This window comes from Poecilia reticulata, chromosome 9 (genome assembly GCF_904066995.2).
Source record: "Poecilia reticulata chromosome 9, P_reticulata-male-v2, whole genome shotgun sequence".
NCBI classification, from domain to species: Eukaryota; Metazoa; Chordata; class Actinopteri; order Cyprinodontiformes; family Poeciliidae; genus Poecilia; species Poecilia reticulata.
The window spans coordinates 6,547,601-6,575,187 of NC_088838.1; the positions used below are offsets into that span (position 1 = coordinate 6,547,601).

The following is a 27,587-nucleotide window of genomic DNA, read 5'->3' on the forward strand; positions in this document are numbered from 1 at the left end:
CAGTTATCAGCTGGACAAAATCTTTTGTCCAGCTTTTGACAGCTGGACAAAAGATTTTCTCCCGTCTCCCAGTGGTAACGATACAAAGCTGTTGTAATAACAGAGTAGGAACATTAATAGGCCAAACTAGGAGAAAGGTAAAAATTGTGGGGAAACAACTGTCTGCCCTTCTGAGCAACAATTAACAACAACGTAGCAGATCTCAAGAAATTATTTTTCATGGACTTACGGTGAGCCATGTTACTGGTATAATGTATCGTGTAGCATGTTTATTTGCAAGGTTTTAAACGTGCGTTGACATGTTGCTATATTTCCTGAGTGATTCTCACCTGGCCGTGGGAAGGTCATCAGGTCATTTAGTGGAACCTCCACTTTACCAAAGAGGATCCTCACTGTTTAAAGCAGTGGACAGCAAATTAAACTCGACTCCTTCAGCTTATGACAGCTGGACAAAAGATAAGGCAGGAAGTGAAAGTTTGTCCTGAAGGAATTGCCCAGTGATTTCCTTCTTCATGGTGGCACTGGGTGAATCATTGGTCTGGGTCTCCGGGTCAGAGGAGTGTCTTTCCTAAAACAGAGGAAATCATATAGAAACCTTATCACAGCTAATGTAGCTGGCTTTGAATCCCGGATCCAGGAAGAACGCCACTTCCACAAGTTCTTATGTTGCTGGATTTTTGATATTTAGTGATAGGGTAGTCAAGGATTTTCTTCTTAATTGACCTTAAGTCAGCACCGACGTCTTCATCAGAGGAAGGACTGGCTTCAACACCTGGTTTACAGACTGTAGGACGTCAGGATCCCTGCGGGTCGGAAACAGACGGCTCGACTTCCTGTCTGCTCAGAGGAATAAGGTCAGGACTCTCTGAACCATCTTTTGCTTGGAGCTCCACCTGGTTGGGCATTCTGTGATGAGCGACTGCTCTGAGAGGTTGTGCTCCCGCTGTACGTTTTTTTCCCCCAGTGCCTTCTTGGCTTTCCAGCTGTGGCTGGACTTTTTGTTGTAAAACCCAGTGACTCAGGCAATGCGGCCATCATCTCTGACTGAGTTTTCTGAAGTCAGAGGAAGAGACGAGGCAGACATTCATCTTTAAGACCGGTCCGTCAAAAGCAATATGAATTCTAATTAAAGCAACAAAAAAACAAATCCTGTAAAATTCAATTAATTACAAGGCAGCCTGCTGTCCAATAAATTTTTCATCAGTTTAACGCTCTTTCATACAGTATCAGTTTGGTAAATTCATCCCCGTCTACAATCTCTCCATTCGATTCTCTTGCATCAGTCTGACCACAATGACAAAAAGGTCATCTAATAATGACAAAATGAGTGTAATTCTTATTAATTTTATCATAAAAATCTTCATTTAAGTTGATCTATTCAAAATAATTTGATTGTGTAGAACATCTTTTTTTTTTTGTGATTTTTTTTCCCAATAAAAATCAAAGTGTTTGTAGTACTAATTTGGAAATATTTGCGCTTATCTATGACTGCAAATGCAACTTTTTATTACTCGCTGTATATATCATGGACTATAATGTGACATCAGTTATTTAAGCAAGCCTATTCTGCCTCCACATGATTTTTATGATGCTGATTTTATTTACGATTTTAGTTGCACTGTGTAGAGATTTTTTCTAATGAAAAGTGTGGTACAAATTAAATTTATTATTATTATTATTATTATTATTAAAGCTGAGGTAGCTGTTTACCAGAATGTTTTAGACAATTTTTGAGAAAAATCTGCACTAAACTCCCAGTTTTTAGCTCAATTTGTTGATTTTGTGTGAATTTCCACAATAATTCTTAAGAAACTGGAGGGACTGATTGATATAATTTGGCCGTAAACAGATAAAAACTGCACGGATTTGATTGATAACATAATATTTAAGCACATTTAGTGTTTAGTCTGGAATCTAGAGGACCAGGTAAAAAGCTGTGGCGGGCTTAATTTGGCCCACGGGCCTCGAGTTTGACACCTGTGCTCTACACTAATAATGTAAAGAATTCATTTGTTTTAAAAACTCTTTTTATCCTTCTTACATGAATACCATGTTTTGTTTTACAAATAACTGTTTTTTTCACTAACCACTCTCTGCATTCCCTTCACAAACTGAATAAACTTCTCAAATTCAGAAAAACAATTTGTTACAAAAACAAATTTTCCATAGGCATCATCCAAAAAACAAAAGGCAATTTGTTTTGACAGAATACAAATTTTCCTCTTGGGGAAAATCTAAATCAGATTCATACACACTGTCACCATGGGAACCAGCCAGCCCCCTTGATCATCCCTTCGCTCTGCCGCTCAGCTTAACCTGCTCAGTGTTGACAGACACACACTTTTCTTTAGACTCTTCCTGATTCTCCTCAGACCTCTGTGTAGCTACAGAAGCCTTTGTGGCTGAACTGGATCCGACCCAAATAAAGAGCATGAAAGTCCCAGGTCAAGTCTGCAGCTGACTCATGCAGGTCGCCGTCTTGAACCTTTCATTTTTTTTCTCTTAAACAAATTCACTCCGGCTCTGTTTATAGAGAGCCCGCTCTAAACACTGCGCCACACGACGCCCCGATCAAAGTAACATTATTGATATTTTATAATTCTTTTGAAAGGTGTTTTTGTTTGTTGAAACTGCCAGCAAAAAGAAATATGATTTCAAAATAACTTGGAAAATCTGTGCTTATGTTGGTTTTTACAGGAAATACTAAAGGGGCAGTATTATGTGTTTTCCAGACACAAAGTGCCATTTTACACCACAGTCAATAACTATCTTACCTTCATTTGTTATAAAGTTGCTATACATACCAAATATGACTTAAAAGAAGTTTGTCTTTGATGTTTAATGCCTTGAAATTGGGCCTCTGTCTCTTGTCTATTTATTTTTTTGTTATGGGGAAACGTTTTGCCCAGAAAAGCTACAGGTGGCTCTTATGTGCTCCTGGTGTATAATAGGACTGTGAAAATGATTAAAATAATAAAAAAAATAAAACTGTTTTATATCATCTTGGAAAATCGACAGAATTCCATGTTCTTTTCCCATAACTCTTCCCAACATGTTGATTTGGAAACATCTCGTTTCTGCATTATTATATGTTTTAATGTTTCCTTCTGGGTGTTCAGACGACATAATTGGACGACTGCAGCTGTCAGGTTTTTCTATGAATGCTGTGATGCCGCCGCTCTTTTAAGAACGTGAAACATGATTGGCCTTTATGTTCTCCACCTTACAAACAGCAGCGTGTGCTCCGGAGTTACGGCTAAAAACCGACATGACAAAACCACTCATTTAGAAAAAAAACAAAAAACGTCTGTGGTGTATAATTGTAGATCAATATCTATTTTAGTAAAAATAAAAAATAGAAAAGCAGGTTTTTACCTGTCTGAAGGCATTTTGAGACAGAAATAATGTTCAGCTATTTCAGCCTGGTTTTAAAGACCATCACTGCCTGGAATCAGCAGGGTTTCTTTATGACATCCTGCCTGCCACAAACTCTGGAGAAACTGTTTTTCTGATGTTTATATATTTGACTTTAGCTTCCAACACAGCTGAAAATAAAATCCCATTATCTTGACTGGACGATTGTCTTGGCATAAAAGCCTTGACCTGACCTGGCCCAAGGTGAGAAGTCTTGGTGCTGCAGGTTTGATGCTTTCTTTCCTCCATGGTGCTCCGTTCTTGGCTCTCTGCTTCTCGCTCTGCATTTGCTCTTCTTAGCTGCCTCTATAGTGAGCAAACACAGCATCTCTTTTCATTCTGATGCACATGATTGCCAGGTGTAAATGCTTGGAAGAAGATCCGGTCTTGAGGTGTCGTTGGGAGGTTAGAGGGTGTTTGGTATCAGTTCTTTGGAAATTAAAATAAAAAAGAAGATTGGGATCCGTTTGTTTCACTTGTGCCTTGTGCCAATTTATTAACCCCGAAGATCCTGGCCAAAATGTAAAATAATAAGGCAAACAGGTTAGGGATGCAAGTTATTGATTTATGAATTTATCTAAAGTTGGCCGATTTAACCAATCGACAATTGATGAACGGACATTATCTTAAAAACCTGAGTTTTTCTGATGTATCAAGAGGGTAGACCATCTTCCCGTAACACGATGGGCTAAATTTTTCACAAGATGCTAAATTTTAAACAATAAGCTCATCGTTACATTTTACATTGTAACAATATTTTTGTGTATTAAATACCTTCTGAATAAGCAGAAAATTGTGGCTTTTCTGCATCATTAAACTTTGGCATATGCGTTAAATTAAGGCTGGGAAATAAATACGTAATATGTATCATAATAGACACGTGGTCAATATCAATAGATAAAACATCTGATCCAATATTCACTAAACTCCCATCCAGAACAGCACAGCATTCTGGGAGATGTAGGCAGAGCTTTATAACTGATCAACCTCTCATGGTGAGCTAAGCAAGGATGGTGGCATCAACTAACTCACTCACTCACTCACTCACTCACTCACTCACTCACTCACTCACTCACTCACTCACTCACTCACTCACTCACTGTGCGGTTACCTAGCAACAATGCGTAACTTGTGCAGCAGCAGTTTCAGGTTTTGCCATCATGCCTCAAAAAAATAAACAGTGGAGTGAAAACTGAATAAAACGGAAACAGTCTCACCAGCAGCTTGGCAGCATTTCAGGTATTTAAAACAAACAAAAAAAAACCCTAATAATTATAGATATCGACTGACATGAAATGCTTAAATCGTGATTAGTTTCCCAGCCATATCGCCAAGCCCTTTATACTCGAAAGGTTCCTTTCGAGTGCATAAAGTGCATTTTGCATACCACAATGCAATCTGTTTGGACAGTTTCCCGTTATTATTGATTCTCTTCCAACTGGCCCTGCGTAAAGATGACCAGCACTTCCCTCTTCTGGATGGAAGGCACACTGCAACACTGGAAGAAAGTCTAAGCAGACGTTATTAATCAAATGGGACTGATATTAATCTAATAAACTACCGATCAAAAATAAGTTTATTGTCTACATCCCTAAAGTGGGTACATGGAGTTCATAAGAGGCTTGTGAAGCCGTGCGATGTGGTGATAAGTCTTTGGTTGGAGCTGTCAACAGAGTGAATTGTCTGGGACAAGCAGAAAGTCTAAAAAATGCCCCGTTCTTTTTTATTTCTTTGTTTTGTCAGAAGCACTTCTCACTCAGCATGTATGCTTCCACATAAAACATTTCATGTGAAGACAGACAAAGAGCTGGGAAAGTTAAAAAAAACACATCTGTTGGGATTTTCTTGTTGTTGTCTTTTGTTTACAAAATCATTGGTATGGATGTCATATGATATGATATGTTTAGTAATAATTAGTTGCACCACTTTGAACCTCCTGCCTTTTCTTACTGCCATACACACAGGATCAAAGTTGTGTGTATGTTCAAGCTAAAATATCCTCGCGATCGTATGAATCACTTAATAAATGGTGTGAAAGGTTTGAGAGAGTGGTTCAACTTGAGAATCCCAAATCCTATTATTTTCTTGTCAGTAATCATGACAGGCTGGTCGTTTCTGTTTGCCAGAATAAAAGTGATTTGCTTGAAGTCGTATTTGAAAGCTCAGAAAAACAGGAGAGTAAAAGAGTTTGGGGAAGATTTAGGGAGAAAAATAAATGTAAATGTAAATGCTCTCTACATTTACCCTTAAAATGTATAATACATCATTGTGACAAATTTTCTCAATTGGTCAGGACATTACGATGCTCTTTTTTTCTCTTTAAAAATTGATATATTGTTCAGAGCCTTCTCTGTCTCCATACAGGATCAGCAGAGTTTCAGAGAGCTGCCACAATGTTCTGACTACACCTGACCGAAACAGATCCATCTTTATCAGCTATTGATTACAATTTACTCCCAAGGCCATTTGTGTCTCACGTGGCACAAATGGCCTGTAAAGGTCTTCTGTGTCTCGTTTCTGTTGATGATCTTAGCAGCGATATGTCTCCTTTAAAATTTGACTTAGTGACTGTTTGGGTTTTTTTTCTTGAGGTTTCAGTTAATCATGTACAGAATGGTTTTAACCTTTCGTGAAAGAAACATTGTTATGATGAAAACCTCTGAAGAAGACACAAAGAGCAACTTCTTTCTTTATAAAATGTAAATAAAAATGGGGTGATATCAGATTTTAGCGGCTATAAGATTTATTCTTTGTCTATGGTAGTAGACCACGAGCCGGTTCTAGTGATAGGCTGTTTACCCAGAATGCCCTGTGCTGTCATCTACTTCCTGCTTTTGGAGCAGCCTCTGATCCACATATGCTGCCAGAGATCAATCGAATCAGGACAGTTTTTTTTTTGTTTTTTGTTTTTGTTTTTGTGGATCAGGGTTCACTGTTAAAGTCCTCTTCAGAGTTTGATTACACATTCACACTTCCTAAGCGAACCAAACTTTCGAGACAAACGAATTGGAGTCGGGTTGAAACAAACAGAGAAGGGCTGGTGTGAATGCATCCACACAAACTGATTTTTGTGAGGAATTTAAAAAAGGTCAGTGAAGCCCCCCACCTCTACAACAGCAGAAAATTAAACATAGACTCCAGCACAGGTTAGCACTATCTGTTTGAATATTAGCATTTTTGCCGACAGCCACATCACAGCTCTGTCCCCTGGAGTACAAACAAAAGCCGCACCTGGCTCACATCCTGGGAATATTAGTAAAATATTTCTAAACACGTTCCAGTTTTAGGATGCCAGTTGGAGGTGCTGGGAGGAATTCAGGGGTTGAGGGGAGAGACTTTGTTACCGAGTGATCAAAGACAAAAGAAATGGCAGACACCCACCGCAGTCGCAGCATGCACTCTGCAGGTAACAGTGAACATGGCAGGAACGCTCTGAAATGGCAAAGTAGATAATACCTCAGTTGGCATTATCCAGATAAATTTAGCGAGGTTGGATCCCTCGGGTTGAGGGGTGGGGGGGGGAAAGCTTCAGAACAATTAGGAAGGCTAAATGGCTGCTGCTGTGAACTCAGCTTGATGCAGGATTCCTGAATGGGTCGTCACATTCTGTGGCTCTTTGCTTTCTCTCCAAAGGCAGCGTTGTACTTATTAAGCCGCGGCATCACAGGTATTCAGATTTCTGGCAGTGCAGCTATAAAACTTTTCTTACAGACTTCCTTAGAGCGCTGGAACGGCTGGATATTCATTAAACATGGCTACAGGTTTATGTTTTTTTTTCTTTTTTAAAACTGATGTTGACATCTCAAGGTGAAAACAAACATGAAAAAGCATCATAGCACCCAGCAAATGGTGGAAATACCTAAGAGTTTCAACTGGCAGCATTTCTCTTTTGGTTGAATAGTGTTAGTACACATATTTTTGTCCAATATTCAAACCTTTTGTTCTTAGATTTCAAGGAAAGCACGTATAATCCTTTCTTTCACTCATAATGTAGTCAGATAAAGGACTGGCTCTGTCCATGGTGCTGAAATCTGACCTTAAGTCAGGAGGGAGCCAAACAGCTCCTCGTTTTTGTTAAACGAGTTTTTGAGCGAATAATATTTTAGATGAGAAGCGCTTTTAAAAATGTGCAGGAAAACTTTTTTTCCTGTGTTTCCTGTGTAATCTTTTTTTTTTCAGATGGAAGGGGAGAAAAGTTCTGGTTGTGTAGAGAAACTAAAGAGAGATAAATAGTGAAACAGAGGAGACTAAACCTAAACATACAATGGTCTGAATGCTTTTTTTTTTGACAAGCTTTAGTCTTTCTGGTCATTAAAATTGAGACTATAGCTTACTATAAGTAACTAAAAAAAGAAACAGTTCAAACAGAAACAATGATGTTTCCATTTCTTTGGATCAAAATGTTTCCAAACCCAGCTGACACTATGTAAAAAAAATAATTGCCTGCTAAAACTACTATCTGGTTGCGCCTGTCTTGGCAGTGACAACAACCATGAAGTGTTGGACAAATTTAGTCCCACAGTTTGTGGTAGGATTGCTTGAATTCAGCCATTATTCAGGCATATGGCAGCAAAGCAAGCATAGACTATCAAACTACCACCAACATGCCTAAAGGGGCAGCATTATATGTTCAGATAACACAATCAAATAAAAATGTTTCCTTCGGCTGTTATAAAAATGTTACTTAATGACTTATAAGAAATGTGACTTCATAATTGAACGCCTTGAAATTAGGTCTGTGTCTCTTTAAAAACTTCTGCTCTTTCTTAAACTCCGCCTTCAGGAAGTCGTCACAACATGGCTGCTCTATTAACAATGAATGTGGAAAAATGTTCTCAACATTTAAATAAGGAGTATTAAATAACTTTCTTGAGCTTTACATCACGTTGCAATGTTATTCCCTCTTTAAAAAGCACACCTGGATTATTGCGTTGAGTCTTTCATGCATGTTTGAGAAATCCTATAGTCTCCCACGGCAACCGTTCAGCTGTGAAAAACACCTCGATGGACCTAGCCCCGCCTTCAGGACGCAGTTCCACCTCACAACTGCGTTTTCCAAGCTTTGCATCTGCCAAACGTATTACAGGAGCTACTTCTGTACAACACTGGTGAAAACGTGTTTAAGGGTTAAAAAACAAAATCTCTAGCCTCTCTTTCAAATGTTAATGCCTGAAATTTTATTACCAAGAGACATACAAATGGTCTATTTCCATATAGATGTTTTGCTATTTGGAATTCTATTTCTAAATTAATCTTTTGTGTGCTTTTATTTCTGAAACCTTAAAAGTCCACGTTGATGTTGAAGAAGCCAACAGTTCTTACCGCAGAAAGACAATCGCTAATATCTGAATCAGACCTATCGCTGCATTTAGCGTCTTGTCATTTGATCAACATTTTTGAAGAGACGAATATTGATGTATGTGCTGTTTGTAATAAAAGAGTACCTAAAATTGTAGCCAGTGCCAACAGAAAAAAAAAGAAAACTGACAATAAAACAACTGAATACTTGTTGGGACAAACTGATAGCTTCTTCGCTAAATTGATGCAACACAGCAGGCAAATTTCTGTTAGGCAGGGAATTATGGGATGGTGAAAACCACATCACTTTTCTCCGCTCTACTGTTTCCTCCCTAATAAACACACAACCTCAGAGCGAGTCATTCACTGTTGTTCAGGAGGAAACGATGAACTGACGTGAAAGAGCCAGGCGAGAGAACCTCGTTAAATGCTTGAACCTTATAACCTTGAACCTTCCTTATAATCAGGAAGAAAAGTGTGATGCAGACACTTCTCGCCTCCTCCCTGCATCTGCATGTGAGCTCCACAGATGGTTCAAACTTCCTCGTGATCTTGCGATGTTTTATGGCAGCCCGCGTTCATTAGACAGAAATCGTTTAAGGTGCAACATTCGTCTTAGGAAACAGTGGGATCAGCTGCAGCTGCTTAAAAATATTTAGTGATTCAGAAGCTCTAAGCGTTTTTCACGGTGTCCTGCATCCTGTCACAAAGCAGACAAGCTTAAAATCCATTCTTTTCCCGATGAAGTCACCCCTGATATTAAGGCTACAGGCAATACCGATAGCCTGTCCTCCAAATGCCAGAGCGGGCTCAGCGGACAGAAACCAACATTAGAAGAAGGCAGCCAGTGTCCATTCAAAGCGTCTTCCTTTTCCTTAAACTGTCTCAGTGACATGTGGTGAGGTTAATAAATTGTGAAGCTTTCACTTCTCTGGAGTCAGATCTATATAAAATCCAAAGTTGCATCCCATGTATAAATTTTGACCTAAATTAAGACATAGTTTGTTGTTTTAATCAAGTCAGTACTCGGGGTTTCCCCCGGTGTATTATAAGCCTGGCGGGTCACCAGAGAGGACACAGTTAGGAGGGCAGGAGCAAAGGGGGCAGGGCTTGCTGGGTTGAGAGAGGAACCTGTGATAACGGCTTGCAATTCTAGTTTTTTCTAGAAAAATCCAGATTTTTCTAGATTGGTTGATGTTTTTAAGTTGATGTTTTTAAATCAACTTTAAAAACATTATTTTAACATTTTTACTTAAACTTTAAAGTTTAAGTAAAAACTTAAACTTAAGAAAAGTTCAACTTACCTGTATTTGTCTATGCGCCGACACAAACACCTCTGTCACTTTGTTGCAAAATTGTCCTTCTTTGCCTTCATTTTTAAAAACTTGGCAGCTTTAATGGAGTTGATCGCCATAATAAGGAAAGTCAAACCTGGACCTGTATTATTTTTTTGTTTGTTGTACTTTTCTAATTGTTTTCTGCTTTTTCAATGTATAGAAACCCTGTTGCCCAAAAAGAATATGGGGCTCAGTGGTGCCCCCTATCAGTGCTGTTGCCTCAACCTGCCAGTTTTGACTGATCAGAAAGACAAATTACGTCACCTAAATTCATCAATTATATAGACAGACTAGAATGTCATATGTAGCACGTGTGGACTCAATTGTGTCAAGTATCATCTGCCTAATTCATTCACTGTGTGCGAAACAGCGCCACCAGAGGCGAGGTAGAGCACTGCACTGCCTCGCCCTAGACTTCTTTAACATATTTGAATATTAATGCAAAAATTCAGCTATTTTTACCCGTAAAAATGTTGAAATCATACAGTAAACAATATAGAACAGTCAAGGGGAGAAATTTATTTATTTTCTTATCATTTTCAGAATTTCTTTTTCACCACAGCTGCATATCACTGGTGTCTGTGTGTTGTTGCTCGCCCAAAGAAGTCACCAAAGTTGTATTCAAGTTAAGAGTCAGTTTAACTTTACTGTTAACTTAAGTCAAGTTAAGACTCAGGTTCACACAACCTTAGTCAAGAGCAAGTCAATGGAGTCAGCCTCTCTAACAAAGCACAACACAAAAATAATCAATCAATCATAAAGTAGTAACCAGGAGACTTGTACTGCTACACATAAACACATTCAGACTAATACATATTGGACATGGCTGACTACCAACACACTCGCATAAATCTGCATGCACGGTCTGAGAGCTGCTGTTGGATTTGTCAGGATTTTACGCTCATGTCCGAGTTGAAGCTTGAAGTAAGCATGAAAATGATTATCGACTCGTCTTTCTGCCCAGGGCTTGTTTCAGAAACAGGAATCACTCTGTGGACACAAATTTACCGAGGTATTCAATACTCACTCAACTTTGGGAGCTGGAGGCGAAGCTTTATCAGCTCACCTACGAAATGCTCAACGGCTCTTTTCAGGCAATTTATGACAAACGGTTCTCTTTCTCCTCAAACAAGAAACTCTGAACAAGTCAAGTGGTCCAGATTTATAAGAAGGAGCCTCTTTAAACAGAAACATCACTGGGAAAAGCCTGTAAATATAACCAGAGGTGCTGATCCAATTTAAAATATGACCAAGTAAACAACATTTGTGCTGCGCTTGATTCTTTTCAAAATAAGATCATTAAAAATATTGAAAAAACTCAGGTGGACCGAAACCCATCAAACACACAGACACACACGTGCGCGCGCACACGCACGCACGCGCACACGCACACGCAAGCATCACAGTGCCACTGCCACTCATGACACACGCAATCACACACCGACAGGCAGCTGAATGCTGCTTAGTGAAAACAGCTGATTAAAAATGACGATTCAGAGTCAGCAGTGCAAGAACCTGCAGCGTGTCGTTAAGTCCAACCTGTTGGAAATCATGGACCGAGTCATATGGATTTCTAAACATCTGTCAAATAAATAAATAAATAAATAAATAAATAAATAAATAAATAAATAAATAAATAAATAATCCCATAGTTCACCGCTGTGCATTAATCCTGCTTTGTTTGTTCCCATTTTCTGTTTCAAACATGACAAATAAAGCGTTATTTGTCAGGTGGTAAAGTGCTTGTTAAATGCAGAGAGGAAAAATTGCAGTTTAAAAAAAAAATTTTACAAAATTTTTTTTAAAAGGGGGGGGACGCGGGATTGTGATTATTGTATAACAACGTCAATTTTGTCAACTCCTAACTCATAAAACAAACCACTATAAAATAAAAACATAAATAAAGTTGTGTTCCCAAAAGTTTAAAAATGTTTCCTGTTTTCGTTGTTTTTCTAAGTTTAATTTGTCTCTTTTTTGTTGTTACTTTTAAATTTAGAACAGTAAATCATTTTTTACGTCTATTTCCATATTTTATTGGAAAATGTCTTTGGTAAAAAAAAAAAAAAGATATATATATATGTCACAGCAACAACAACAACAAAACCTGAGTAAGAGCAGACGCTAAAAACGACATTAATCTTAATTAATCGCAGGTGAATTAGTCGGAACGTGAACGGGGGCATGGCTTACCTCGGCGGTGTCAGGGGCTCCAGCGACTCTCCAGAGACGAACAAATACAGTGAGAAGTACCGAGCTTCACTCTGTCAGGAGGGGCGGAAATAATTTTGCCGAAAGAAAACCCAGACTAATGTCCTTTTAAGAAGCTGTTAGTTGGTCATTCATGAAGTAGTCTGGGCTGCTGCCAGGCGGTGCGCTGCCTCGGAAAGACTCCTCTCAGACTGACTCGGAGCTGAGGAGACCTGACGAGGAGCGGAGCGGAGTGAGAGAGAGGACAGCAGCGCTCACACAGAGAGCCGCGATTAAAGAACACTTCCATTTCTCACAACGCAAATCCACCGAATCAAAGAGCAAAAGCAAAAAAAGAGGCTATTTGAACCACTTGTGAAGGGCCGATTAACTTTGAACCTTTCTAATCGATTAATAAAAGACAAATCTTAGCTTTTCTTTTCTAATTGAATCGTTCATATCGAAAATTTTGAATCGATTTAACATTTTTCAGGGAATGGTTCCCTGGGTGGTGTTGTGTATGTAATATTTTTTCGCAAATATTTTTATGAATCTATAACAAGAATTGCACATTCTGTTAAGCAATTAACCGAATTTCTACCTTTGTGAGGCAAAAGTTTTCAATCAGTCAATCAAGTTTATTTTGTAAATTTCAACAACAATGCAGTTCAAAGTGCTTTACGTCATAAAAAAGAAAAAGTCATAAAAGACTCCATACAAACATTAAGAAAAGAAGTAACAAGCATTACATGTTGACCAGTCCTGTCATCAAAATCATCAATACATGTTGAATATGTTGGTAAATTATGGTTCCAAATAGCTCTGGTTTTAGCCTCAATTTTAAGGGACTCAGTGTTTCGGTTGTTTTGCAGTTTTGTGGAAGTTTGTTCCAGATTTGTGGAGCAAAGCTGAATGCTGCATCAGAACTTACTTGGTTCTGGTTCTGGGGATGCACAGCAGAACCAGAACCAGAAGACCTGAGAGATCTGGAAGGTTGATTCAACAAGAACAACAGTAACAACATTTCTTTAATATATTAGTCCTATAGTGTAATGCGTGAGGATTTGCATGAACTGGGTTGTTGACTCCGGTCACTTGCTAAATAAATATGGAAAAAAAACATTTAATATCAACATTTAGACTTTAAATAGGGTAACACAATTATAGTTACACTTTCATTAGTCAAAGACTAAGAAGATAGTCCAAAACAGCGATTAATGCCAGTGTATTTGGCTTCTTCGTCAACTGCACTGCTATTGACTTAGAACAGGGCTGAGAACATAATTTGCTTTCTAAGAGTGCATTAGTTGTTTCTCTATTTTAACAATGTGATTTTCTGATAATTGTTAACTGCAAAGCATCCACTGCATTCTGCACTTCATGCACCGCTGCTGGCAGATTGTGCTTGGTTCTTTTCAGCCAGTCCACTAGTCCAGGGTGGGCTCCGAGGTTAGAGATCTTTTCCTCATCTGCTGGTAATGTGGAGGACATGTTTTGGGGGCTGTTAAGAGAATAAAAATAAAAACTTCTGGCTTGTTATATTCTCTTGTGCTCCCGGATTCAATGATTCCATGCGTGGAAACAAAAGCCACACAGAGATGACAGTCAACGCTCCACGTCATACATTTTCAGAGTTTATTCTAACATTTAAAGTATAACATGACATGAATAACACAGACTATTCATACAGAGTAAAACAGACATTCATTTACCTGAGACAAAGAGGATAGAGAAAAAAAAAAAAGAGCAAAGACGCGTCTTTGGAGAGTGCTGATGCAAAAGCAAAATAAGGCAGCGACCTGATTTGCAACTCCTGTGTACAAACTTTTATAGTAAAAGCGTATTCTTGTCTTTTAATTTATTCAAATAAGGCGTATCTTTGCTTGACCAACTGGAAGCTGTCTTGGACCCTCTTAAAAGTTAGAAACTCCCTACAATTTGCTTCCAAGATCAAAGGCCATTTGTCCCCTTTGTCTAAACAAAGTGAGAGCAGAGCTTCTCCTGAACTCCTGCTGTTTTAAGGCTATCTGGGCAGAGAAAAACCAAGAAAGGTACTTCATAGATAGGTGTGAAACCTGGAATCTCTCCCGCTTTCTCCCTACTCAGATACCTCAGGAAGAAACTTAAAATCCTGTAGATAGTTGAAGCAAAGGTTATCTCCACAAACCCAATTTTGTTCTCCTGCATTCAGCACTTCAAAAGATTGAGTCTTGCTGTAAACCAAAAGTAATACATAAAATCAGCAGATTTCAAAAGGGGTAAAATTCCTTTTTCTAACCTATCAAATATAATAATCAACCCTGAGTGTAAAAATTAACACAGTCATTTTCCAAAAACCTTTCACCATAAACCTGAGCAATTTTCTAATACTAAACAAAACATTTTCTTTCATACAATTTCTATTTGATTCTGATATAGTAACAGATAATACAATTTCAGAATACATTAATCACTAACTAAATTAGTAATTCTAAAGCTATGATTAAACTATTTTCAATCAGAGCATGCTATTAATAACTAAGAAAAATATCTTACAAATTAAATGATAGTGGTTTTAAACACTCTATGTTGTATTCAGTTTTACACCATCCCAGATGCTAATTTGGAAGACTTTTGGTGATCTTCCGTGAACCGAGTAAACTTCTCTCTCCCACGCTCATCCAAGTGATACTGCCTTCCTGCAGATGCTCATTTTATGGCCTCCAGTCCTCTCTGATAACACAATTAGGCCTCAGTGAGAGTTCCCTTTTGATCTCTATTTTTTCTTCCCGTAAGTTGAATACTTACCCATCAATAGTTTTTGTTTAAATCATTAACATAAACGTATTCTAAATTAAGAATTTTGTTCAAAATGACCATGCTCAATATACCTTTTTCACAGGTCATAAGATTAACTGTATTAAACACTAAAAATATTCATTTTTCCTCAACAGGGGTTCAACCCTTATATGTCAAAATGGGGTCCAACCGACCCCACACACGTAAAACCTGAAAATCATTTTCCATAGACCTCTACGTTTGCCTCAGTTCTCGCACGCACAAGGGTTAAAGATGAGCTCATTACTCTGTGAAGTGTTGAGCAGCTTGACCATGGAGCGCTGAGATCAGAGCCTGAGATATCGAACTCAAACTTCCACCATGTTGACTAGAAAAAAATGTTCTTAAATCCTTGAGCCGCATGACTGAAATTAGATGTCAGTTTTGAGTTGTACATCTTGTCAATGTGAGATTTTTCGTCTGATGTGGCTTTAAGGTCATCTGCTTTAGAACAGGATTAGTGACTTCTTGAGGCAAGTTCAAGCTCAGGGCTTTCTGTCTTTCTAAATCGTCAAACTTTCAGTCTTTCTGCATCCAAAATGGCTGTTAGTGTATGTTTACCACCTACATGTAAAGCAACGCTAAACAACGCGAAAAACATCGTGTTGCACTTTCGTGACAGAAAAGGTTCAATGCTTTTTGTTTGAACTGATGTTCTTTGCAGTTATTATCAGTTATAAAACACTGATGTGTAAAAAAACAACAACAAAAAAAACAAGACGCCATGCCACCATTATGATGTTCCAAATAAAAGTACATTTTTGGGAGTGGTGTAAGTTAACAGTTCGTCAGATGTGCTCCATTGGTTTTAGCTGACTTTAGCAATTAAAATATCTCAAAGGGAAAACTTCAATATCTTCTGTCACTTGTTTGATGTGCTCCAGGGCAAGACACTTAACAGAAAGTTATGATATGATTTTAATTGACCTCCTGCTGTGGAGTCGCCTATAGCTGCGCGTTCTGACGGCGGACCATCAAAGGAACACAGAAAACAACTTTAATCCTCAGATATTTGACCATTAGCCAAAAACCCACAAAATGAAGAAATGAAACTCCACCTCATAACCAGACAAGCGTTCTGAAAAGATAGTGATTAAAATGATCCATGTGGTTAAACAGACTCTTGTTTTTCCTCTTCTGAAGAAGTCTACTCATTATTTATCGATGAACGCAGAAGTGCCGCGCACTTCGTGCTCTCCAACCTGCCATGTACCGTTCTTTACAGTCGTGTTCATCCCCACTTGTAATATCTCCTCCTGCATGACAGAGTCATTGCATTGTAAATAATTGAATGCAAAGTGAACTTAAAACGGTCAGGACTGAGGTTGAGACTAAAGTTTTGGTGTGACACCTGTGTTGTTTCATGGAGTTTTGCTGATGCAGACCACACCTCAAAAGTAAAGGTAAGAGTGGGAAAAGCAAAAGGGAGGCTAGGGGGTCACTGAGGATATCTGTGCACATTTCAAAACAGCTTTCCAAGTAAAACAAGCCTTCAGGTTGGTTGAGGGGAACAATACTGGGAGATTTCGGCTGTGAGGATTTTGCATGTAGAATCTGTGGAATGAGAATCTTTGACACTGAGATTGGAGTGGTTTAGGGATGCTGTTTTTCCCCACAATGCTTATTATTTTATAATACCACAATAATAAAAATGTACTTCTTCACATTCATCCTTTATTTTGTAACTTGAAGCTTGTAACTTGCTTCCTTTGTTCATCAGAGATGTTCTGGTTCTTAAGGATGACCAAAAGGAAGAGGTTGTGTCTGAGCAGAGATAAGTTAGGTTAGGAGAAACAACTTGATTATTGTTTGTGATCATCTGTTTCACTGTCTTGTTGTGTTTTGCAGGAATGGAGCTGCGGTCTCTAGCCTAACTTCCACCACAAAGAGAAGCCGATCCCCACTCAGCTCCTCCAGACTAGTGGCAGCAGCACTTAGCAAACACCTGGTGGAACTGTGCGTCCGCTGAGTTTACCATACAAACTACTTCTCAGTCCAACGCTCCTAAGAATATTTGTAAACGGCATAAAGGCGAAGCATTGCTGTAACAATGTGCTGATGGCAGTGTCAGAAAGAGTAGCAGCTTCTTAAAGAGACAGGCCCAATTCAAATTTCTTTTAACTTATGTTTGATATAGACAGCTGTTCCTATTTGTAAGAAATAACTGAGACCTTGATGTTTGACATAGACGCACCATCCACTACATCTGTTTTGATGCTTGATAACACAAATACTGAGTCATGGGTGCAACTTGTTGCTTTCAGGCATGTAGATGTGGTGAAGAGAACTTCCTGATGTCCAAAAGCACCCAGAGAATGGAGAAAAAAGGGGTTTTGAAAGGCTTTAAAAAAAAAACAAAAAAAACATTATTTTATCGGTAAGTACCTCTTGGGACAAAATCTCATTTTGGAGGAAGAACTAGCCTGAGCACAGTGGTGTACAGCATACAAAACAAAATAATTAAAAACTACAGACAATTGAATCATCTTGGAAATCACTTATGTACAAAACAAAAGCTTACAAGAAGATCTTATAGGATTAAGACTCCATAAAGTACTTTAGAGGTTTGAGAATTTGACCCATTAGTTAAATGGCTTTAAGAAGAATTAAAATTCTCTTTTTCCATCTTGAACTTGTGATGGATGTTGGTGCCACATGGTCTGGTCTCTGTATTGATCTACCTTACACATCTTTACCGTTTCAGAAACCGATCCAAATGAGAAAAATCCCAGCAAAGCAGTACAGAGACACATATGTTGCATCTGCGATAAAAAAAAGTTGTCACTCATGCGCTGAATTATTGTGTGGAGGTGTTGACTGACATGTCGCATATGGGACAACGCTGTGAAAAAAGTCTGCAATATAATGATATGCCATTCACGAACAGGGGCGCCGTATAGGGGGAAAAAGTTATGACAATTCTGAGGGCCCCTGACCAATAGGGGGCCCTCCACAATTTATTTATTTTTTGTTCATAGAAATCAAAAAAAATTGGGGCACTGTCAATTACAAAATTAATCATAATGTGTTTTCGAAGATTGTTTTTAGCAGTAAAAATTTTATGTTACCCCTCCCAGACCAAAAAACACATCCATATTTGCCCTGAACCCCCCTGGATGTGCATGAAATGGTTCGTTCCTGCTTGGAGCGCTTGATGGTGACGGTGTTCAGCAGCAGTCAGTGGAAGACAAGAACAATTGTGGCAGCTACTATGCTGCTAAGAAAAATGATAAAATCAGGTTTTCAAAAAAAATAAAAATAAACAAATAGAGGGAGAGAGAGAAAAAGGTAAGAGTGTCAATTTGTAGCCCAGTTTTTCTCCCAGAGGTCAGTAGACAATGTGAGATTATCAACCATTTAGCATAGTTAGCTTAGCTACAGACTACTGCTTGCCTCCATTTCACTAGCATTTAATTAAGAAAAAAAATTACCAACATATTCATATATTTAACGTGTCACTTGTATCTTTTACCACTTAACAACAGGTGAGTCAGTCAGCAACAGCTCTAACCCACGTCCCTCATGACCTGTCCTCTCCTGAGTGAAATTAAAGCTGCAGTATGTCACTTTTGTAAAATAAATATATTTTCACATATTTGTTAAAACTGTCATTATGTTGTGACAGCATGGTATGAGACATAATCTATGAAAAATCGATTTCCTCTGCTTTCTCCCAGTGCTAGAAACAACCAGCAGGAGAGTTTTAGCACTGTCAATCACAATCTCATGTGGTGCTGCTCATCCTTCCCCCCCCTCGCTCTGTGCTATGCTGCAACTAGCATAGCCTGTTGTGAATGCTCAGTCTAGTTAGCATAGCTACCAATGACAGCAGATAAATGGTTTTCCTGTAATGGTATGTTGTTTCTCCATTAGCCATTAGCACATTTAGCAGTGAGTGAATGAAGTTGACTGCACTAAGACCCTCTTCCTGGTTTTGATTGGTTGTTTTGGCCAGAACGGTGCATTACTTTAGCTAGCAGTAGTCGTTCAGGGACGAGGTGGAGGAGATTGATTGTTGTCACCGATTATTTGTCTCATAACAAACTGTCACGACATGGTGACAGTTTTAACAAATATGGAGAAAACATTTGCAGTTACATACTGCAGCTTGAATAAAATGCAACTACATAACAGTTTTTGAAAAGTCTGGATTGATTTATGTATATTTTGCATGTTGTTTTTGACTGTTGCTCGTGGGGAGAGATATTTCAGTAATCTAAAACTAATAGAAAAACTGTAAGCAACCTACTTGCATACTGTATGCGGACTGTTGGATGTAAAATGTATGAGCAGTAAATATTGTGCTAGTATCAGTATTGAACCAAAGAAAGCAAGTTTCAAGCCTTTAAAATTGTGACACTTTTTATGGGTCAAAAAATTGTAACAGCAGCTGCGAGGGGGGAATCAAATTTTTTGTCAGGGGGTCCAAGTTTCCTGGCGGTGCCCCTGACTGCATGATAGGCCCAATCGAACGCGTTATACCTACGATTTTGGTTGGCTAGTTTGTGGTCTCTCAGGTTTTGAAAATTGGCCGACCATCGGTCGACAATTCTAAAATTGTTTAGTGTGAACTCGGCTTGATGCTGTCGATTAATGCTTTTGAGGTCACCATGGCCTCTAAAGTATCAGAATTTGATACTTTAAATTCTGATGCTATCAGGCGGGCAGGGAAACGAATGCGTCCACTACAACACTTCCATTCTATTGGCTGAGAGGTTGCCAGGAGACGGTGCTTTTTTGTTCCAAGCTCGAGCAGAGAGGTTTTAGAACAGCTGTCAAAGGTCACCATAGCACGGACAATCCTATGATGTTACAAGACATGTTATGTCACCACAGAACTTTAGTTGAATATTCAGTCAATTAGTTCTTTAGTTTGTCAGAAAGCACAAGGTCGAGTGGAGACTGCTTCTACAGAAAACACTGGATTATTTGCGGCATATTTTCAAAACTGTTTTTGAGAAAAATGGAGACTCAGACGAAGGAATTCTTCAAACAAGAGACTTGATACCAGGAAGATGGACGGAAGAACGAGCAAAATCAAGATGCCTGGATTCAAGGCAAAGATACCCAGAGCGGTAATTCTTTTGAGGATAAAATTAACAGGCTAAAGACTCTTTTGGACACAGAACGAGCCAGATTAAATGAGGAACACCAAAGAGCAAATGACTTGGAAGAAGAACTGCACGATGTGAAACTCAGCTAGAAAAGCGTGAATTTAACGAAAACGACGTTGGCGTATGCAGTGAGGCAAGAAAAGGATTGAATGCCAGTGAGGACATCCTATCCTCTCAGCTCCTCTTGGAAAATAAAACCCTCCAAAATCAGCTCAGATCTTCTCAAGAAAAAGAGGCACTTTTACAGAGAGAGATCCAGAAAAGTACAACCTTATATCAAGAAGTTCTGGCTAAGCTTCAAAATGATATTATCAATCTGTCAGAACAGGTGGCAACATTACAGGAAGAGCTGGAAATAGAAAGATCAGCTAATTCTCAAACAAATACGAACAAGACGTTTTTTAAGATCATAAGAGGTGAAAACACAGCTCAGTGTACAGAGCTGAAGAAGGAAATGGCATTGATGAGAAAGACATCTGCAGAGAAGGAGAGGCATCTACAGGAAGAGCTGGAAATAGACATCATAGGATGTCACAAGACATCCTATGATGTCTTGTGACATCATAGGATGTCACAAGACATGGCTTCTGACATGAGTGGTTTGACATGGCTTCTTTGGAAGCCATGTCAAACCACTCAACCTCTGGGTTTGAGGAAACCGGAAAGATGGAAGAAAAAGGAGGCTGAAGAAGAAAACGTGTAACGCTTGTTTATGTTAGGGGTCAAGACCATGAAGCTTCTCACCATAATGGATGGATGAAGATTTGTAATTCACTAGCAAGGACCACATCATAAAGATAGAAGTTTAAAGATTTATTGAAGAAGGGATGAAGGGAATGAGGGGATGAAGAGATGAAAGGAGGTGAAGACTCAGTGTGGGGGTGGTCTTTTGAAAAATCAATCCTCTTTTATTTTCCTGAGCCCACAGAGAAGTAAAGAGGTAGAGGGTTGACGAAACGTAACGGACTGAGAAGAATGAGTGAACCAAGTTTGACACTGGAAAATTGGAAGTGTGATCTGGACGTGGCCCTGCTTCCAAACCTAAGTTAACATATTGACTTCATTTCACTAGAACAGACCACACCACCAAGATTTAAGTTTAAAGATTTTAAAAAAGGAGGCATGATACACAGTGGCACAGTTGGTAGAACTGTTTCCTTGTAGCAAGAAGGTCATGGGTTCAATTCCAGGTCTTTTTCCTACATGGAGTTTACATGTTCTCCCTGTGCATGGTGTGTTCTCTCTGGGTACTCTGGCTTCCTCCCACAGTCCAAAAACATGAGGTGTGGTCAAGTTAATTGGTCTCTCCAAATTTTCCTTGTGTTTGTGTTTATATGATTGTTTGTCTTTGTTTGATGGACCGGTGACCTGTCCAGGGTGCACCCTGCCTCTCGCCCGTTGACCACTGAAGATGGGCACCAGCACAGACCTCAATGGGATCAGGGTGTAAGACAATGGATAGAATAAAAGCCACTAGTGGCAAAAAAGTGAAGTTCATGCTATGTTAGGACAGGAGACAAAATGTTTCCATCCCTGAAATTATGATGCATAGAATCACATATCTAAGTCTGAACTATGTTACAGTAAACACAATAAAACATGCTTTATCTGTGTCATTGCTCATTAAAATGGCACATTACTGATGTATTAAAATTAAATAACATAGCTACACTTAATGATAGTGTATTAGCAACTAGGTAATACATTCAGCAAGTACTTTTACTTTTAACTTAAGTATTTTTAAAAAGCCAGTACTTTACTTTTACTTCAGTACAAATGTTAATGTGGTACTTTTACATTTTTGTCTGTGTATTTGTACTTTTACTTAAGTACATTTTTTGAGTACCTTCTCCACCACTGGTGCGGACAGTAACTCAGCAGCAGCTGCGCGCTATATTCAAAGCATTGCCAGTCAATGTTTTGTAAAACGTAAATGGCAAGTCCGCTCATTGGTCTAGTGCAGTGGTTCTTAACCTGGGTTCGATCGAACCCCAGGGGTTCGGTGAGTCGGTCTCAGGGGTTCGGCGGAGCCTCTGCCGCGGAGGTAAAGACACACTTGTGTAAAGTCGTGATGACGTCCCGCTTTGCCATCACTTGCTGCAGAGGATCACGTTACATTGCTTAACCAATCAGAGCTGCGGAGGAGCCCTGATTGAAGGAGTTCAACTCTCAGCATGGATTTGAACTTGTGTCTTTAATTACTTCAGCAAATATCAGTTTTTACAAAATTCTGTAGCTTTCGGTGTACTTCTAAATCTGCTCCTTAGTCGCATCTTTTCGGGGTTGCTACTGCCTCTAGTGGCGTGGGGGTGGTAACACAACTAATATAATTACATTACTAAATCAGAATACCGCAAAGTATTATTATTTATTCATTCTCTTAAGAATGTAGAGCTAATTAAATAATCTAAACAAGACCTTAAAGTGGTTCCAGTTTCTCTCGATGGTCAACCTGTTGAAATTGTGGTAAATTTTAAATACCTTGGGTCGTTCCTGGACAGTCAGCTCAACTGTGCTGAAAACACTGACTATATTTTGAAGAACTGTTCTCTGAGACTCTACCTTTTTAGAAGACTTAGTGATCATGGGGTGACCCAACTAGACTCCATCTGTGGCAGGTGTCGGCTGAAATGTCCCGTCTTCAGTGATTTAGAGATCATGATTGGAAGCTTTCACCAGAGATACTCTGAGAATGCCCTGCAAGTCACTGCTTTCCCTGTCAAATTGATCCGTTTGAAAAGCTTTGGGTGAAATATCACCAACCCAAACACAACTTTAAACTTCTCAACAATGGGATGCCAGCCTTTCTTTTCCTGAGTTCTTGACAAAGAATCTGCCTCCATATTAAAAGTTACTACTTAGCACTGCTGCCATGTTGAAGTGGCAGCTGCAAACAGAATCAAATTTCTCCACACTTTCTTCAAAACAAAGTAAGTTATACATTCGAGACATTGAGTTTTCTCCAAGGACACGATTAACAGATGAATCTAATGGGTTTCTTATTAAATCAGCTGCGGCATTGTGTTTGTACAGCGAAAGCTTTCTTTGGTTCTGATGCCTTTCTTAGAAACTTCAAGCTCTGCAAGAGTCATTCATCTCTACAAGAAAGTCTAACCACTGCACATACCTTTAGGTTTTTGTTGCTGTTGAGAAAGTGAGTTGTGTACTGGCTGAAAAAAAAAAAACATTTCCAAAAAAACATTTTCTTTGATTCTTAATTTAATAGCTGGAGCTCATTCGGTCTCGGAATAAACCTGAAAAAAAACAAAAAAATTAGGACGTAATTCTCCCTTCCACTTAAAATGACAAGCTTTAATACCCTCGTTATCTCTATCGCCACAGCCTAGTGTTTTTATTGAAATGTTTTTGAGGATAAAAAAAGATTGGTGAAGTGCTTTTTTTGTTGCCTCTGTGCACCTGTGAGAGCTCACTGAGAGAAACTGTATAGTTATTCCTTCTGAGGCCAAATTTAGACTCTAAAACTGCAGCGATGACAGTCATGTGTAAACTCAGGATTTACATGTGTTAATTTTAATCAGAAAAAGAAGAATTTAAATCTTTTGACTCGTTTTATTCTCTCTTCTGCCCGGATTCCTTGGTGTCGTCATTGTATCAGCTGAACCATAAAGACAAAGACAAACGCTTTCCAAGTACAAACATAACAACATTTATTAGACGAACAACTAATGAAACTGACAAAACTCAATCAAATCACAAGCCAGGATCCAATTCAATATTTACCTTACTCCGCAGACATCTGCACACCAAGACAAACTTACGGGGAACCATTTCACCGACGCACCGTTCCCCGGAGACAGCATCACGGATAACCCCCGAGCTATCTGAAGTTAAGGTTCCGGGTCCTATACTTTTAAAAGGAGGGCGTGTTTCCCTTTTCTGGTGTATTCAAATTAGGGGAGTGTCCTTAGCTAAATTCATTTAAATCTAGTTGACAGTAAAAACCTGTTTTTTAAGATCAAAGAAGTGTTATTTTCTTTTGAATGGAGACAGATGTTTTTTATGACCCTGTCCCGAGAGGAAGCTCTACTCTGTTGGCAGGACCAGATTTTTACACCAGCTGTTAAATCTTATCAAAATGGTCAAAGGGTTAAACTCACACACAGAGCCACGACCCCCTGTGAATGCCTGCTCAGTCCACAGAGAGACTAGCTGTGTTTTAAATTATAGATAACTACAAGCTAAATTATTTTAATTCAACTTAGTGTATAATGTTTCAATAGAAATATCCTACATAAGAGATTACGCTAATGGATATAATTTGGAGCAGATTTTATTTAAACATATGGTTAAGTTTTTACAACAAACATATTTTAAATTTATTTTCTTAACACGTGGTAACTAAGTTTTTTACTTAGAGTTCAGAAAGTTGTCTTTTTTTTATATTTCTTCACTGCTGAGCCTCATCCTTGCATGACGACACATTGGTAAATTCAGCTCAGCCACTGAAGCTTGGTACAATTTTATGAGCAGCTTTGTTCATGGTTTCCTCCAGAAAACCTGTTAACCCAGTGATATGGGGCGCTAGGCAATCTTTCAGCGTGTTTTGTGCTAAGAATGTTAAAAGTTACAAAAATTCAGAGGTGCACAAGCACTCATTATAATTTGTACGTGATAGCTTGAGGCAGACGCCGGGACGGTGTAATTTGAGCGCACCCTGTCACACCCAGTTCAACGCGTCAACTCTAAACTTCCCTTAATCCGTCTTTACTGGCATTAAAAACCCCTTTTTGAAATAAACAAAAAATGCTTAGCCTGGTGGGAGGGGCAAGTAAAGCCTGGTGGCCCACCAGGCTCACAATATGCTTGGGGAAATCCCACAAAACACCTAGAGGTTAAAAGTTTGATAAATGAGACTTAATGAAAAATACCAGTATTGGTTTTAAAGTCCCTACACTGGCTCCCTGTAGCTCAAAGAATAGACTTTAAAATATTGTTGTTAGTTTATAAATCACTGAACGGTTTAGCACCACAGTACATTAAAGATCTGTTATTACTGTATCAACCGTCTAGACCCCTCAGATCTTCTGGTTCTGGTCTGCTCTGCATCCCCAGAACCAGAACCAAACCAGGAGAAGCAGCATTCAGTTTCTACACACCTCAAATTTGGAACAAACTTCCAGAAAACTGTAAAACAGCTGAAACACTTTAAATCCTTTAAATCCTTTAAATCTCAACTTAAAACCCACCTGTTTAGAGTTGCTTATGGCTAAATTAGGGTTAGAGTGTGGGTTTTGATGTCTTTGATGTTTTTACCCTTTTTTTTAAAATCTCTTTAAGTAAAGAAGTTTTAAAGGTTTGAGTCCTTGTCAAATGGCGGTTTGACTAAAGTCCTACAGAAGGAAAGGCTTGTAGAGCCTCTTATTTTCGAGGAGACCCCATAAGGGGAAGTCCTCATGCGGATAATGTTTTTATGTTTTTTTTTTTGTTTTAAATCTCTTTCTCTTTAAAGTTTTTATTTTTACTTTTTAATTTCTTTTTATTTCTCGTTCTGTTTCTTTTTTAAAATCTCTTTCTCTTTCTCACTGTTTATTCACTGTCACATGCTGTTTTTATTTTAATTATGTAAAGCACTTTGAAATGCCTTGCTGCTGAAATGTGCTGTACAAATAAAATTTGATTGATTGATTGGCGATACTGGCCCTGTATTTACTTGGTATCAGATCAAAAGCAGAATATGGAGTAGCGCCCACCTGTTACTAATAGGCCCTTTGAAAATTATTCATCAAATTTAACAGCTGAGCACATTTTTGTCTTGTAGTCTGAATCACTACAATTCTTCCATATTTGTACAATTAAAGTACTTTTGGAAGGCAACTAAATGTGTCTGGAACGGTGAATTCTTAAGGTAATTTTATGATGTGTTCATGTGTTTTTTCCGGTGTGGTTTGAGAACCAGCGCTGTCATCATGAAAACATCCCTCGTGTCGGAGCCTCGCTGTATTGAAGGAGCTTTTGAAGGGAGCCGTCGGAAAACTGAAAATAGGGTTTCGGTTTCAGCGTACTGGCGCCATATTCCTGTCGATTTCCTTTGTTGCCAGGATTTCTGATTACAATAATCAAAAGCTCACAGAGTCTAATTATTGTAATACAAAATTAAAATAAGAAAAGGAGCAATCAGGAAAAATTTGGAAAGAAAAAAAATTGCAACAGGCCTGAAACTGAAAAAAAACAAATGAAAAGAATAATTGCAAAATTGTCACCCCCACATGGTGATACTGCTGCACCTGCCTTCCACATGTACCGCTGGCCTTACAGTGAGGGAAATCAGACGGACTCATGATGATTGAATGAAAACAACCAATCAGCCCTTAGTTTTCTTCATGCGGCCTCGCACCACTGGAATAAAAACTGAAATATAAAACAGGCAGAAACATAGAAACTGTTCCTCCCTCTTAACTGCCGTCTATCCAGGGTTAGTTTTCCTTGACCAAGAAGCAAACAATCAAGCGTTCCCCATGAGAGCTCCTGAAGCAGTAATCTGCAGCACTGCTTATATATTGCAGTTTATATTTCCATATTCATCCTTTTCCAAACCACAAAAATGTTCCATCTTGCCTTTTGAATGGAGCACATTTTTAGCCTCATTTGTCAAATTGGCTGGATTCCCATTACAAAACTATGTCGACATTCTGCTAATGTCGAAAAAACATGATTTCGCATATTGTGGTATTTCAGTCAAACAAGAAACACAATTAAAGTCACACGAGGATCAGTTTGTCCATGCGATAGGACATTTAAAAATACGACATACCATCGTACTCCTATCACTTCCTGTCGTCTTCTTCTTCTTTTCTGCCAGCAGTAACATCCGGTTGTTGATCATGTGACTCTTGTGACGTCAAAAAAGTGTTTCCAAAGAGGTTTTGCAAAATAAACCAATTTCAGTACGTAAAAAAAACACACACACACACATCCTAGTTGCAAAACGTTTTATCGAAAAAACAAACGTTTCTTCAAAATTGGTGTTTCCATTAAGTTAACTTATTTTTGAGATATCAAATTGTACATTTATAAGGACATTGGAACCACAGCTAAAACACAGCAAAAAGCTGATTTGGCTCTTGAATAGAACTAAAACTTGATAAAGAAAAACAAGGCATAGATAATGGTAGGAAAAATAATAATAATCAAGGCTTGGAAGAAAGTAGAGAGAAGACATGAGTGGACTAGATGGAGGGTAAACGGACTTAAACAAGAACATGACCAGGAGAGAACTTCAATAAATGAAAAGAGCACAGCAATAACCATGGCAAGAAAGCAAACCTTAAAATAAGGCCTGGAAGAAGAACACATAACACGATCAGAACAAGCAGGAGAATATCCCAGAAAACAGACAGGAAACAAATCCCAGATTAACACATAACCCAAAGGGCAGAACTATGAATATAAACCTAACAGG

At 38.6% G+C, this 27,587-nt stretch overlaps 1 protein-coding gene and 1 long non-coding RNA gene across 2 annotated transcripts in view; one reads left to right on the top strand and one right to left on the bottom strand.

The window, feature by feature from the left end:
* npffr1l2 (neuropeptide FF receptor 1 like 2) overlaps positions 1-12,627 on the bottom strand; it is a 103,121-nt gene extending 90,494 nt beyond the window's left edge. The window contains exon 1 of the mRNA XM_081611322.1: positions 12,240-12,627. The gene's annotated coding sequence lies outside the window, so the exon portion shown is untranslated. The remainder of the gene's footprint in view (positions 1-12,239) is intronic.
* The window catches only part of LOC145553011 (uncharacterized), a 36,612-nt gene extending 17,512 nt beyond the window's left edge, over positions 1-19,100 (top strand). The window contains exon 4 of the long non-coding RNA XR_014089182.1: positions 16,902-19,100. This is a non-coding gene — a long non-coding RNA (uncharacterized LOC145553011). The remainder of the gene's footprint in view (positions 1-16,901) is intronic.
* Positions 19,101-27,587: the final 8,487 nt, after the last annotated feature.